Source organism: Mustela nigripes, chromosome 12 (genome assembly GCF_022355385.1).
Source record: "Mustela nigripes isolate SB6536 chromosome 12, MUSNIG.SB6536, whole genome shotgun sequence".
Taxonomy (NCBI): Eukaryota; Metazoa; Chordata; class Mammalia; order Carnivora; family Mustelidae; genus Mustela; species Mustela nigripes.
Genome location: NC_081568.1, coordinates 123,977,823 through 123,988,258, shown reverse-complemented (window position 1 = coordinate 123,988,258; position 10,436 = coordinate 123,977,823). Strand labels below are relative to the sequence as shown.

Here is a 10,436-nt window from a genome sequence, read left to right as displayed (position 1 = left end):
TATTTATTTATTTGACAGAGAGAAATCACAAGTAGACGGAAAGGCAGGCAGAGAGAGAAAGAGGGAAGCAGGCTCTCCGCTGAGCAAGGAGCCCGATGCGGGACTCGATCCCAGGACCCTGAGATCATGACCTGAGCCGAAGGCAGCGGCTTAACCCACTGAGCCACCCACGCGCCCCTATACCGCTTTCTTCTTAAGACACTGCTTGCTTACTCTTCCCCCTCTTCACCCCCCACCCTGCTGCAGAAGCTGCTGCTTCTTTTCTTTTTCTTATTTCTGGCTATCCCTGACTGGGAAATGGTAAGAACTGAGCAGTCTTCTTGAACTAAGAGATGGAAACTAAAGTTGGATGCGCTGCCCTGACAGCCTGGGAACCTACGTAAACTTGGTGACCAGAGCTGCTAGACCACCCCACTCTGCGTTGTCATATTAAGGAAAAATAAACTGCTATCACATTGAAGCCACAATATTTTGGGATCTCTCTGTTATAGCAACTCTTAGCTGTTAACCATATTATAAATTATTACTTATTCATATTTTCACATATTATTAAATAGAAACTTTTTTCTATCATACCAAAGCTTTATTTTCTCAGCTTTATACCAGAGGAAATGGTTTCCATTTTAATTATGTATTAGGGTATACCCTAGAAATATGTCATAAGAAACATTTAAATATTACTTTTAATGATGAACTAAAAGATTTTATTGAATTTCTCAAATCATATGCAAAGCATTATTGCTCATTGCCTGTTGAACTCAAATTATAATAAAATAAAAACAAAACCCCCAACCATCTTAAAGAACAGGATCTTTCCTTATAATCCTTAAAAATATCCTCTGTTCTTAAAACTCTGCTCAGTTTCCACATCTTATACCTGTGTGAATGGAATGCCTGAGTGGCTCAGTTGGTTAAGCATCTGCCTTTGACTCAGGTCACTCCCATATCTGGCTCCTTGCTCAGCAGGGAGCCTGCTTCTCTCTGCCTGCTGTTCCCCCTGCTTGTGCACTCTCTCTCTGACAAATAAATAAATAAATAAATAAATATTTCTTTGTGGAAATAAGCTGCCTAAGAACTGATCTTCAGTTTCAGACTCAGCTCTTTTTTCATGTTCTAGGAAAATCCTGACCTTGGGGGCGCCTGGGTGGCTCAGTGGGTTGGTTAGGCCTCTGCCTTCCGCTCAGGTCATGGTCTCAGGGTCCTGGGATCGAGCCCCGCATCAGGCTCTGTGCTCAGCGGGGAGCCTGCTTCTCCCTCTCTCTGTGCCTGCCTCTCTGCCTGCTTGTGATCTCTTTCTCCATCAGGTAAATAGATAAAATCTTTAAAAAAAAAAAAAATCCTGACCTTGGGTAGGGGAGTTGAAGGAACTCCAGACCAACGGTCAGGTATTCGTTAGTAGCACAGTACCACCTCTCAGCATCAACTCAGATCATTGTGCTTTTTAGGTTGAAATCCAATATCCATCACTTTCTGTCTCTGATATCTGCAGTCTTTTAGAAACTAAAATGATAACCCAAATGCTGTGAGGCAGGACTGCCTTCCTTGAATGCCAGTCACCTCTGTCAGGATACCTTCCCTTGATTCAGATTGTTTGGTGCAGTGATTGACTTGCCTGTTGGAAATCCTCTGTCTCTGGCGATTTTCCCCCAGTCTGGATCACTGAATGTCTTTGTTATAATCTCTACATATTGTCTTCTACTTAACATGAGGCTATCATTATATCTAGAGTCTGGTTTTGTCCCCTATCCCACCCCAGTGCCTGATCCTCTCAGGTGAAAAAGTCCTCGTTGTTTTTAGTATTCCGTTGTTCACTGGAATTAATGCATCAGGAGTGATAATGTGCTGAGATATGATGCCATTGGTGAGTAACTTTGTATCTGCACTCTATTTCTTTCCTTCTTTTTCATAAGTTATTCCTTTTTTTCCTCTTATTTTCTACTTATCTCTTCTCTCATTTCTGATTTTATGTGTGTGGAAATGGGGGCTGTGTTGACCATTAAGAGACCTCCTTCCATTGGGAACGTCAGTTGATCCAAGGATGGGAAAATGGCTTAAGAAAGGCCTCAATATTTTTTCCCCCAGAAATTGATATAGTTGCCAGAGAGAGTTACTTTCTTTCCTTCTGAGATCATGAACAGTAAGGGCATTTATTTGTTTAATTTCTTTTCAGTGTAACAGTATTCATTGTTTTTGCACCACACCCAGTGCTCCACGCAATACGTGCCCTCCTTAATACCCACCACCTGGCTCTCCCAATCTTCCACCCCCCAGCCCCTTCAAAACCCTCAGATTGTTTTTCAGAGTCCATAGTCTCTCATGGTTCACCTCCCCTTCCAATTTCCCACAACTCCCTTCTCCTCTCCATCTCCCCATGTCCTCCATGTTATTTGTTATGCTCCACAAATAAGTGAAACCATATGATAATTGACTCTCTCTGCTTGACTTTTTTTTCACTCAGCATAATCTCTTCCAGTCCCATCCATGTTGCTACAAAAGTTGGGTATTCATCCTTTCTGATGGAGGCATAATACTCCATAGTGTATATGGACCACATCTTCCTTATCCATTCGTCCGTTGAAGGGCATCTTGGTTCTTTCCACAGTTTGGCAACCGTAAAGGCATTTAAATCTGAAGATTTTAATGGCCGAGAAGTGGAGAAAAAATGGGTACCTGATAACATCTTTTGAACATTTCCACTAAGATTTTGTTGTTGTCATTGTTACTGTCAATAAATATTCATTAAGTTTGACCTGGTTTCCTTTTACTTGAAAGGAAAGTAGTTTAGACCAAGGGTTACAAACTGTGGTCCTACCATCTGTTTTTGTCAATTGTTTTATTGAATCACAGGTACATCCATTTGTTTACATAGTATCTTTGTTTTTTCCCCCACTACAATGGCAGAGTTGAATAGGTATGACAAGGACTGTATGGCCCGCAAAACCTAAAATATTACTCTATGGCCCTTTACCAAAAAAAAAAAAAAAAGAAAGAAAAGTCTGCTAACTTTTGATCACTTTTTCAATAGACTTCTTAAAGGAACTTTTAATTTTTAAACAATTAAAAGATTTTCAGATAGAAGGGTTCCCCCCCCCTTTTTCCATACTGTGTCTTTTATGAAGTGGACAATAACAAATGGACAAAAAGCTATAGCTGTTTTTTCAAAATGGGTCTGCCACCAGAACATCGATGTTGTGAAAACCACTGTTAAACCTAAACCAAAATGGGAAAGGGAAAGACTCACAACAACATCATTGTCATTGGACACGTGGATTTGGGCAATTCTAACACTACTGGTCATCTGATCTATTCATGTGGTGGGATCAACAAAAGAACTATGGAAAAATCTGAGAAGGAGGCTGCTGAGAGGGAAGAGGCTCCACTAAGTTTTCCCAGGTCTTGGATAAACTGAAGCTGAACATGAACATGGTATCGCCATTGATATCTCCCTGTAGAAATTCGAGACCAGCAAGTATTACATGACCATCATTGATGGCCCAGGACATAGAGACTCTATCAAAAACATGATGACAGGCACATCTCAGGCTGACTTTGCTGTCCCGATTGTGGCTGCTGGTGTGGACGAATTTGAAGCAGGTGTCTCCAAGAATGGGCAGACCAATGAGCATGCCCGTCTGGCTTATACATTGGGTATAAAACAACTAATTGCTGATATTTAAAAAAACATATTTTACTGAGTCACCCTAAGGCCAGAAGAACTACAGGAAATTATTCAGGAAGTCAGCACCTACATTAAGAAAATTGGCTATGGGGCACCTGGGTGGCTCAGTGTGTTAAAGCTGCTGCCTTCAGCTCAGGTCATGATCCCAGGGTCCTGGCATCAAGCTCTGCTCAGCAGGGAGCCTGCTTCCCTTCCTCTCTCTCTCTGCCTGCCTCTCTGCCTACTTGTGATCTCTGTCTGTCAAATAAATAAATAAAATCTTTAAAAAAAGAAAAAGAAAAAGAAAGCATTTGTGCCAGTTTCTTGTTGGAATGGTGACAAAATGCTGGAGCCAAGTGCTAACATGCCTTGGTTTGGGGGATGGAAGGTCAACTGTAAAGATGGGAATGCCAGTGGAACCACACTGCTTGAAGCTCTGGATTGCACTTGGACACCAACTTGTCCAACTGATAATCCCTTGTATCTACCCCTCCAGGACACCTACAAAATTGGTAGTATTGGTACTGTCCCTCTGGGATGAGTGGAGACTGCTGTTCTTAAACCTGGAATTGATTTGCTCCAGTCAATGTTACAACTGAAGTAAAGTCTGTTGAAGTGCACCATAAAACTCTGAGTGAGGCTCTTTCTGGGGACAGCGTGGGCTTCAATGTCAAGAATGTATCTGTCAAAGATGTTTGTCGTGACAATGTGATTGGTGGCAGCAAAAATGGAAGTACCAGTACCCACCAATGGAAGTATCTACCTTCATGGCTCAGGTAGTTATTCTGAACCATCCAAGCCAGACCAGTGCTGGGTATGCACCTGTGCTGGATTGTCACATAGCTCATATTGCTTGAAAGTTTGATGAACTGAAGGAGATGATAGATTGTTGTTCTGGAAAAAAGCTGGAAGATGGTCGCAAGTTCTTGAAATCTGGTGATGCTGCCATGGTTCCTGGCAAGCCTAGTGTTTTGAGAGCTTCTCTGACTATTCTTCTGTGGGCAGCTGGAGCTGGCAAGGTCACCAAGTTGGCCCAGAAAGCTCAGAAGGCTAAAGGAAAATTCTCCCCAGTACCTGCCACCCAGTCTCAATCAGTGGTGGAAGAATGGTCTCAGAACTGTTTATGTCAGTTGGCCATTTACGTTTAAGAGTAAAAGACTGGTTAGTGCTAACAGTGCATTATAAAACCTTCAGAAGGAAAGGAGAATGTTTTGTGGACTATTTGTTTTTGTGTGTATGTGTGGAAGTTTTAAGTTCTTAGTTTTTAAAATCTACTTTTTAATGGAAACAACTTGACCAAAAATCTGTCAACGAATTTGAGATCCATTAAAACAAAAGTTTAATGAGAGAGAGAGAAAAAAAGCTATGGCTGAAAGTGTGATTCTAAGGATGGTACCAAGTGGTAGGCAATTTTGTATTGTTGGTTTATGCCTGCATATACATTGTTGATCTCTCAGCTGACTTATACCCATTTCCCTTAGGTATAACCAAGTTAGATGTACCTTAATAATTCTGTATCTTATAACAGGCATGTACTAGAAGGCAATTTATTTTTGAGGCAACAGTGGCACCTTCTACACCTTAAAATTTGTAGAGACTATTCATAAGTTGTAAAATGCATAATGACCTGACTCATCTCAACTTGTCCAGTATGGGAGCCACTAGCCATATGTGGCTATTGGCACTTGAAATGAGTCTAACCTGAAGTGAGATACACCAAAGGTTCCAAGTATGCAACCAATTTTAGAATTAGCATGAAAAATGAAGGATATAAAATATTGAAGTGATAAGCTTTTAATTATTTATTATTTTTATTATTTATTTATTAAATTTATTTTTTAAATGTTCATTTATTTTTTATTTTATTTATTTATTAAATATGGGAAATATTTATTTATTTCAATTTGTTTTTTATTAAATATCAAAATGATTATATTTTGGATATATTGAATTTAAAATATATTGAAATTATTTTTAAAAATTTTTAAGCATAAAAAATGGATACTAAAAAATTAAATTTACATCTGTGACTCACATTATATCTTTACTAAACAATGCTGACACAGAAATTACGGAAAAAGTTAGCATGACTGATGATTAGAGTAAACTCTGAAAAAATTTAAAAATATTTTATGTATTTTATTTTTGTAAGACAGGCAAAACCATATTTGTTACTTTTATGTTCTTAGACAATGCCAGAGAATAGAAATAATGAATTTAAGTTATGAGTATGCACATACTATTGAACAATATATAACTTGCATTTTTGTTGATAAAATGTGAGTCTATGAAAAAATACATATGTAGGGTGTTAATCATTAGATATTAACAGCTTCCTTACTCTGTACATGATTTTAAAAAGTCTTCAGTGCAGGGAACATAGAGAAACATGCAGAGAGTTTGAGAGATACTTAAAAAAAAAATTCTTCTGGGGGCACCTGTGTGGTTCTGTCAGATAAGCATCTGACTTCATCTTGGGTCATGATCTCAAGATTCTAGGATCCAGGCCCTGATCGCTGCTCTGCCCTTCCTACTGCTCATGCTTTCTCTTCCTCTCAAATAAATAAACACAGTCTTTAAAAATAAAATAAATGCATCCTTCTATTTTTTATTCAAGTTAGTCTAAGTATATACAAATGTCTCAACATTGTCGGTATAATTGAAATAAGCTTTTTATTTCCTCTATTTCCAAAGTCTTTGTCTTATGAAATTTCTTATGGTGAAAAATATAAATAGAATTTTCCTTCCTAATCATTTTGTATGTTGTCATACCGGAATTGAAATCTACGAAATGGGGATGATTGTTGAAGGAGAAACTGTTGAAAGGTTCCAACCAAATGGCACTCTTTTAGTTTCGATTGCTTAATTTATGCTAATTTCTACTTTTAATTTAAATGTACCAATAATGCCTGAAATGAATAGTAATACACTTGTACTTTTCCTTCTAAATGAAAGCAAAAGTCTAGAAAGCATAATGAGTTCAGTACACGGTTTATATATTCCATTCACATCTCCATGAATTTAGCATATATGTTGTCAGTGTGTCATTTTTGAGAAAGAAAAGGTAGCTGTTAAGATATGAAATTATGGCCTCAAGTTCCATATACCTCAGTTTACCAAGTCAATAAAAAAGTGATACTTTTAGCTGTCTTTTGAACCTTTGTGGTTACAACGGGTATTTGCCTATTAGAGATGAGCAGAAATCAAACAGCTCTTAGAAGGTTTTCCAATCATTTCTCTGCACCTTGACTTTTGATGAACAGATAACATATGGATCATGAAGAATATTTTATTTAAAAATTTAAGAATAGGCCCATAACACAGTCTCTATACTTCAGACATTAAGAAGTCCCTAACTGTCAAATGCTTTGTTTGGTTTTGGTTATTTCAGAACAATAGCATTTGTGTTCTGCAAGATTTTTCACTGTTTACATTTTAGTTTATATAATTTAAAATTTGAAATTCTTAGTCAATTTTTACAAAGAGTGTACTGAGAAAACTTAATAAATTGTAATTATTTTAGATCATAAAATATATACTAGACACCGATGAAAAATTGTAACAAGATTAGATTTTGCAAGTATGTAGTTAAACTGCAAACATGTTATCTATTAGAATTTTAGATGTTTTCCTGGTGGGGAATTGAATAAAAAGATAATGGGGAACTCTCTATTATTTTTTACAATTGAATGTGAACTTAAAATTATCTCAAAATAAGAGATTTAATTAAATTTAGCACTAATAGGGAAGTCCAGCAAGATAAAATGCAAGATCAACAAAGAAAAATCAATAGTTTACACATTTAAAAATAACCAATTATAAGTATTTCATTTATAATAGCATCAGCAGCAACAAAATACTATGGAAGAAATCTATGAAGTAATGTTTAAGAACTTAGGAAAATCTAACATTTTGCTGAATAAATTAAAATAAAACATGAATAAATGGATAAATGATGATCACAGAGACTAGAAGACTATATTATAATTAAATCAATTCTCTACAATTTAAGTTGTGTATTGAGTGTGATTCCAATTTAAAAAAATCCCAAAGCACTCCCCCTGCTCAGAGGGGAGTCTGCTTCTCCCTCTCACTGTGCCTCTTCTGCTTGTGCTCTCTGTCTCACTCACTGTCTCTCAAATAAATAAATAAAATCCTTAAAAAATCCCAAACTGGGGACGCCTGGGTGGCTCAGTTGGTTGGACGACTGCCTTCGGCTCAGGTCCATGATCCCGGAGTCCCACATCAGGGCTCCCAGCTCCATGGAGAGTCTGCTTCGCTTTCTGACCTTCTCCTCGCTCATGCTCTCTCTCAAATAAATAAATAAAATCTTTAAAAAAAAAATCCCAAACTGTAAACTGTTAGAACAAAACTGCAAAATTTCTAAATACTGAAAGGTGTACTGTTAGAGAGAATAAAATAAATCACATGATAAAAAATATATATACAAAACACAAATATACATATATATGAAAATGTATATCTATAAAATAATATGACAGAAGTGAAGCCCAAATATTGGACATCACAATAAATATAAATGGTACTTGGTATATTTATCAAATAAATACCAATAAATATGAAATCTTATCTCCAGGATGTATTAAGTGAAAGAAACAAAGTAAAAAAAAAAATATGCAGAGTGCTGTTACTTATATGCATAAACACATTTGTTTACACTAAAATAAAATAATGGAAAGATAAAACATAAAATTACAAATATTAATATTGATAAAGGTAGCATTAAGGTGGACAGAGTGGGTAGAAGTTAGAATTCCTAGACTGTAACATGTTTTGTAGATTTGGAGTCCTTTCTCCAGAGAAGATATATAAGTATTTTAGGTAATTATGAAACGTTAAATAAAAATATAGTAAAACAAATGAGCTTAAATTTTTATCTAGTTGGTGACATAACTACGTAAGTAGGAACTATTCTAAAAAACTGTAAGGCAGAATGATCTTATCATACATCATTAGAGAATATACTGAGAACAAAATGGAAAATTGTCGAGAGTTTTCAATTTATCATAGTGGTTATTTTGAGATGGAGTATACGTGTTGGATAAAGCAAATGGGTAATTTTTGCTTTAAGAACCAGGATTTTTGGCATGAGAGAAAGTATATCTAGATATAAGGTCAGTAAATCCAGAATTTTGAACTGAAGTTTTAAGTATGAACTGAGATATATTTTTGTTAAAAAACCATTTATAATTGTGTCTGCTATAAACCTGTAGGAACAATGACCAGCTCAGTAACAATAAATTTTTCGAGGGCCCAGATTGTGGTTTCTTAACATAATTTTCCACCAAAAGGAAACCAGAGCAACTGGGAAAATGGTAGATTCCAGGTTTGGGTCATTGGTATATCAATGGCATATTCCAGGAAATGTACAAATTGATTATATAACTTCTTGTTACATTAGTAAAAATGATGGAAAGATTAGTTTGATCATACATAAAGACCTAAAGAAATCATGTGAATAGTCAAAGAAGTCAGTAATTAAACACATTATTAGTAAAAATCATAATTAATAATAAATTAATTAATAATAAATTAATTAATTAATAGTAATAAAAAGAAAATAAAATATTAATAATAAAACATATTATTAGTTAATATATCACTCACCCATTCACTCACAGTGACAATTTCCTAACCAGTTAGGAAATACCATCCCAGTGTTTTTGCATCTGTCACACTTAAATTGTCCTACTAATTGTCCTACTAATTTTTTAAAAAAATTTTTTCAGTGTTCCAAGATTCATTGTTGTTGGTTTTTTTTTTTTTTTTTAGATTTTATTTATTTATTTGACAGAGATCACAAGTAGGCAGAGAAGCAGGCAGAGAGAGAGAGAGAGAGAGAGAGGGAGAAGCAGGCTTCCCGCTGAGCAGAGAGCCCGATGCGGGGCTCGATCCCAGGACCCTGGGATCAGACCTGAGTTGAAGGCAGAGGCTTTAACCCACTGAGCCACTCAGGCGCCTCAAGATTCATTGTTTATGCACCACACCCAATGCTCCATGCAATAGGTGCCCTCTTTAATATACACCACAAGGCTCATCTATCTTCCTACCCCCCTACCCTCCAAAACCCTCAGTTTGTTTCTCAGAATCCACAGGCTCTCATGGTTTGTCTCCCCCTCCAATTTCCCCTAATTCACTTTTCCTTTCCTTCTCCTAATGTTCTCCATGTTATTTCTTATGCTCCATAAGTAAGTGAAACCATATGATAATTGACTGCTTGACTTATTTCACTCAGAAAAATCTCCTCCAGATCGGTCCATGTTGAAACAAAAGTTGGGTATTCATTTTTTCTGATGGAGGCATAATATTCCATTGTATATATGGCCCATATCTTCTTTATCCATTTCTTTGTTAAAGGGCATTTTGGCCCTTTCCACGATTTGGCGATTATGGTTGTTGCTGCTATGAACATTGGGGTACAAATGGCCCTTCTTTTCAATACATCTTATCTTCAGGGTAAATACCCAGTAGTGCAATTGCAGGGTCATAGGGAAGCTCTATTTTTAATTTTTTTTTATTTATTTGACAGAGAGAGATCACAAGTAGATGGAGAGGCAGGCAGAGAGAGAGAGAGAGAAGCAGGCTCCCTGCTGAGAAGAGAGCCCGATGCGGGGCTCCATCCCAGGACCCTGAGATCATGACCCGAGCAGAAGGCAGCAGCTTAACCCACTGAGCCACCCAGGCGTCCCTATTTTTAATTTCTTAAGGAATCTCCATACTGTTTTCCAAAGTGGCTGCACCAACTTGCATTCCCACC

General features: G+C 36.8%; 1 pseudogene; it reads left to right on the top strand.

Annotated features, from left to right (window-relative positions):
- Nucleotides 1-3,220: 3,220 nt before the first annotated feature.
- LOC132027603 (elongation factor 1-alpha 1-like) lies at nt 3,221-4,712 on the top strand (annotated as a pseudogene).
- Nucleotides 4,713-10,436: the final 5,724 nt, after the last annotated feature.